This window comes from Urocitellus parryii, chromosome X (genome assembly GCF_045843805.1).
Source record: "Urocitellus parryii isolate mUroPar1 chromosome X, mUroPar1.hap1, whole genome shotgun sequence".
Lineage (NCBI taxonomy): Eukaryota > Metazoa > Chordata > Mammalia > Rodentia > Sciuridae > Urocitellus > Urocitellus parryii.
The window spans coordinates 54,423,808-54,429,631 of record NC_135547.1 but is presented as its reverse complement, the minus strand read 5'-3'; the positions used below and the strand labels follow the sequence as shown (position 1 = coordinate 54,429,631).

At 37.2% G+C, this 5,824-nt stretch overlaps 1 pseudogene; it reads right to left on the bottom strand.

Annotated features, from left to right (window-relative positions):
• Window positions 1–337: 337 nt before the first annotated feature.
• LOC113190814 (heterogeneous nuclear ribonucleoprotein D-like pseudogene) lies at window positions 338–1,418 on the bottom strand (annotated as a pseudogene).
• Window positions 1,419–5,824: the final 4,406 nt, after the last annotated feature.

Below are 5,824 nucleotides of genomic sequence, written 5' to 3'. Positions count from 1 at the left end.
TATTCATATATGTACATAGGAAAATTATGTCAAATTCATTCCACTGTCTTTCCTATTCCTATCTCCCTCCCTTCCCTTCATTTTCCTTTGTCTAATCTACTGTCATCTACCTCATACATGATTTTGAAAAAAATATGTATACATTGTAGAGTCAGTTGAGCTAGCACATGCATTATTTCCCATTTTTTCTGTGATGAGAATACTTAAAATCTAATCTTTGCAATTTTCAAAATATGTTCCGATGTTATTTTTTTTCACATAAGGAAGCATTAATTTGAGGTTTAACATGAAATCATACAAATAAAATTGTATAAACACAAATCCACAATGAGTCATAACCCAGATAGCAAAGGACAAAGTAAAAACAAAGAAAACTAATTGGCGGCTATATACAGTTGGACACAATAGTTGTGTCTTGTACACTAGAAAGTCTTTTACAAAATAATCATCTTAGATCAACAGAAGACCAGTCTTCAGTGTCGTCCTGCAAGATGGGTTTCTTTAGCATCTCCTGTTTTCTCCAGTGTCCTCCTCTAGTATGGCTGGTAATTATTTTGGTGATTGCCACCCCCTTGAGAAGCCTTGCCATAAGTGCTCTGTTGACCACTGTAGTCTGCATATTCCTGTCCATACCCATAGTTCCCATAGTTATACCCAGTATAATCATATCCACCATAGCCTCTATAGTGCTGATCACCACCATAGGCACTATTGTAATTTCCATATCCTTGATCATAATAGTTATTAAATCCTTGGTTCCATTTTGGCCCTGACCTCGGCCACGACCCTTGGTACACCTCACCCACCAGCTGCAGCACATCTTCCTCCTTTTTGTTGTTGCTGTAGCTGCCTATACACCTCTTTGGGCTGTGCAACTTTGATTTCACACTTCCCAGAACCAATTTGATGTTATCTGCTTTCTAACAATTTCTTTACTGGCTCTTCATCTGTATATGTGATAAAACAAAATCCTCTTCTTTCGCTTGTTTTTGTATCCATGGGAAGTTCAATATTTTCAATCTCTTCAAAGGCTCCAAAATATTCTTTAATTTGTTCTTCAGAAGTATCTGGGCTCAATCCACCCACAAAAACCTTTTTAGGGGGTTCTTTCCGTTTCAAAGCTTTAGCCCTTTTGGGGTCTATCAATTTGCCATCCAGTTTGTGTTCTTTCAGTTCCAAAACCTTATCAACACTAGCAGCATCTTTAAAAAGCACAAATCCAAATCCTCTTGATCTTCCAGTGACTGGATCTGTTTTAATCCTACAGTCTACAACTTCCCCAAATTGAGACAAATATTCAGTCAGATCTTTCTTGCTCTAATCCCAGCTCAAGCCTCCAATAAACATTTTACCGTCATCCTGCTGATTCTTGCTCGCGATGATCTTGGATCCCTCTGCGAATTCTTCTATGTTGCTGTACTTGTTTGTGTCCTCGGTAGTGGCGGAGCTGTAGGCAGTGGGGGGCTGGCGCACAGTTTGGTGGCGGCAGCAGTGGGGGCGGAGTGTTGTGTTCCGATCTTATTAATGTTGTATAATTGATCTCTTGAATTTCTTTCTCCTAACTGAAATTTTGGTTAAAATGCTTAATTCATTCTTTTTGGCTGTAGAATACAGTGTGAACAGTAATTGTGAGAGTTGAATTAATCTACATTTAATTTGGAAAATAAAAAATACTGCTAACGACTAGAATGCCTCCAAGGTGGAATGGATTGCTTCATAGAATAGACAGCTGCCTGTCCTATGTACAAGAAGGGTTTAGATGATAGTCTTTCAGGGACATGGTGTAAGAGAATCTTATGCTGGGTAGAAATCTTAAAAACTCTTTCTCATCTCTGAATTTCCATGACACTAAAATGTTCCTGAGGACCCAGAATGGAGAAGGACATACAGGAACTCTTCCAAAGTGACAGGTATGTAAGGAATCCATTTTGAATATTTCTGGTGGAAATTTCTGATCCAAAAAGCATATGTTGAGGGCTGGTGTTGTGGCTCAGTGGTGGAGCTCTTAACTAACATGTGTGAGGCACTGGGTTTGATTCTCAGCACCACATACACATAAATAAAATAAAGGTCTATCAACAACTAAAAAACATTTTTAAAAAAGCATATGTTGTGAATTGTTTAAAGAGGATTTTCTTGTTATCCTGCTCAAACTGATTGCTTGTTGACACCTTGGAACTCTTGACCTTTGCCTATAGAGAAGATTTAATAATCCTTTTGTTAACAGCTCATAGTTTGGTCCTAATTGAGGGCTTTTCCTGACAAATCACAATTATACTATAATATTCACAGAGGCCACTATTCCTGTCAAAACCTTAGACTGCATATTTTATCACTGGAGTGGGATTCTTGCATGCAAGTGCCATCTTGAAAAATTTTAGCTAAAGATCATTAATAATTCTTTGTATTGTTATATTTTCTTTTGTGCTTTTTTTCATGACAGTAGTTCTAAGGAATGTTAGTAAGTGCCTCCTTAACCTCATTATACCAGAAACAAATCAGTGTGTGGTCAAAATAATTGAGAAAACTCTGTTATTCAGGACTCTCCAGAGAAACAGAGCTAGTAGGATATATAGACAGATAGATACATATATAAGAGGAGATATACTATGGGAATATATTATGCCTCACAAGATTATGGAGTCCAAGAAGTTCCACAATATGTGTCTGTGAGCTGGAGAATCAGGAAGACTGGTGATATAATTCAGTTCAGTACAAACGATCTGAGGAAAAGGGGAGCTAATGTCTAAATTCCAGTTCAAGCCAGAAAGACTAAAGTCCCAAGAGGCCTCAGGGTATAAGGTATAAGTCTCAGAGTAAGAAGGCCCAAGAATCAGAAATTCTTAATATCCAAGACTAGAAGAAGATAGATACCACAGCTCAAGAAGAGTGATGGGGAGTTTGTTTTTCCTCCATCTTTTATCCTGTCTGGGCACTTAACAAATTGGATATTATGCCTGCCCACATTGGTGAAGGTGAATGATCCATACTCAGTCTACTGACTTAGATGCTATTGACTCAGTCTACTAACTCGTCAGAAATACTATCACAGACATACCCAAGAATGTTGGATCAGCAATCTAGGAATTCCTTCATATAGTCAAGTTGACATATACATGAAACAGCATAAGCCTACTTCTTGTCAATTTGACTCATACACATCTTTTAAAATCATAATAGATTTCCAAGTAAACGCAATAACAAGGTCATAGTTTCACCTAACATGGTATAACTATCCTGCCTACAAACAAAAACATACTAATCCCTTTCTCAGAAGAGGAGGTAAAGTACTTGAGTGATGATTACTCTTTTTCTTTTTCTTTATTTTTATGTTTTTGTGGTGGTGGGAATTGAACCCAGGGCCTTGCACAGGCTAGGCAAGCACTCTACCACTGAGCTACAGTCCCAGCCCACTAATTACTCTTTTTCTGATATGCTGTAACTTAAGTACTCTAATGGAAATTTAACAAAAATTAAATATTGATACAATGTCAGGGTATCTTATGCTGCATAATAAGGGAATATGAAAGGAAATACAACAGATATTTGTTTGATATGTGTGTGCACACACAAAAGTATTAATAATAAAATAATTAAGGAACACTGATGACAATTATAGTTCTTATTTCTATAAACTGGTCATGTTTTAGTTGGCATTTTTATTACCTTCTTCCACTACCTATTCTATATTCCCTTTGCCTTCAGCAAGTATTTCATGTGTACTACTTCTTTACTTGGTGGGGTGAACTAAACCTTCATTCCTGAAAGGTCTGGACCATTTGTAATCAATCCCCTCTAGATTATTATAGTTTTCCATTGACTTTTTTTATTGGTTATTTTTAGTTATACATGATAGTAGAGACCATTTTGATAAAATTATACATGCTTGGAATATATCTTATTCTAATTTGGAATATATCTTATTCTAATTCAAATCTTGTGTGTGTACATGATGGTGGGAATCACTGTAGTGTATTTTTATATGTACATAGGAAAGATACGTCAGATTCTTTCCACTGTCTTTCCTATTTCTATCCCCTCCCTTCCCTTTATTACCCTTTGTATAATTTTATGAACAATTTTCCAGTTCCTCTTCCTTTATTTACCCTTTGTTTTTTGGAGATTGGCCTATTTCACTTAGCATGATAGTCTCCAGATCCATCCATTTACCAGCAAATGTCTTAAAGTCATTCTTCTTTATGGCTGAGTAATTTACCATTGTGTATATATACCACAGTTTCTTTATCCATTCATCCATTGATAGGCATCTAGGTTAGTTCCATAGCTTAGCTATTATGAATTGTACAGCTATAAATGTTGATGTGGCTGTGTCACTATAGCATGCTAATTTAAAACCCTTCGGATATATACTGAGGAGTGGGATAACTGGGTCAAATGGTGGTTCCATTCCTATTGTTTTGAAGAATCTCCGTACTGCTTTCTGGGATGGTTGCAATAATTTTCAGTCCCACCAGCAATGTATGAGTGTACCTTTTCCCCCACATTCTCGCCAACATATTGTTACTTGTATTCTTGATAATTGCCATTCTTACTGGATTGAGATGAAATCTCAGCATAATTTTAATTTTCATTTCTCTAATTACTAGAGATGTTGAACATTTTTCATATATTTGTTGACTGTTCACATTTCTTCTTTTGAGAAGTGTCTGTTTAGTTCCTTTGCCCATTTATTGATTGGGTTATTTGTTTGTTTTTTTTTTTTTTTGGTGTTAAACTTTTTGAGTTCTTTGTATATCCTGGAAATGAACACCCTGAGGTGTAGGTGGCAAAGATTTTCTCCCATTCTCTAGGCTCTCTCTTCACATTATTGATTGTATTTTTTGCTGTGAAGAAGCTTTTTAGTTTGATGCCATCCTATTTATTGAATTTTGATTTTACTTCTTGTGCTTTAGTTATACCTGCTACCAGATTGCTGGCTGATCACTCTGGGGAAATAATACTATATATGGGACTCTATACTGGGCACTAGGTTGGGCACTCAGCAGTGGCCATAATAAGATCAACTTTCAACTTTGCTGAATGGAATTCAGTGTTGCTGAACACATACATTACCGCCATCCCTGATGACCACTTTGTTCATAAGCTCCTTGAGTAGTGACAGGAATGGCTAGGACAGAGGCTGACTGCTATCCACAGAACATGTCAGACTGTCCATTTGATCATTAAAATCTTTCTCTACTGAGGTCAACCTTTAATGTGCATTCATATGAGACACCAATATTCTCATATTTTTTTGCCCATTCAATAAGGTCTATCCACATACTTCTCCCCAAATTGCTTTGTCACCAGTCATGTTTCCCCCCGTGTTCTGACCATTCAGACAAACCATTTGCTACAGATATGAATTGGTATATAATCACATATATGACCATTTCTCCTTTCAGTCAAAGTATACAGCCAAATTTACTGCCTGAAGCTCCTCTCTCTGGGAAGATTTTCCTTCCCCACTGTTATTCAGGAATGTCTCAGAGAGGAGCTGAAATGCTATAGCCATCTACTTTCAGGTAGAGGCTGCATGTTGTACAGAATTCATCTCTAAACCAGGCCTAGTTTTCTCTTCCCTTGTCACTTGATTGTAGGTTACTTCCATGGCCATAGGTTTAGGTTAGGAGAGAGCAGGAAGTACAGCAGGAATGGGGACCATAGGCATTTATGCCACTTTTTCTTGTTACTTGTGCCTTCTGGGACTTCTCAGGCCTGATCCTGTACACACCATTTCCATTGATGATGGACTATTATTGTGCATAACCAACTTTATGGTTGGGTAGGTCAGATAGCCCTCAGTTCATGATGGGCAGCTCAG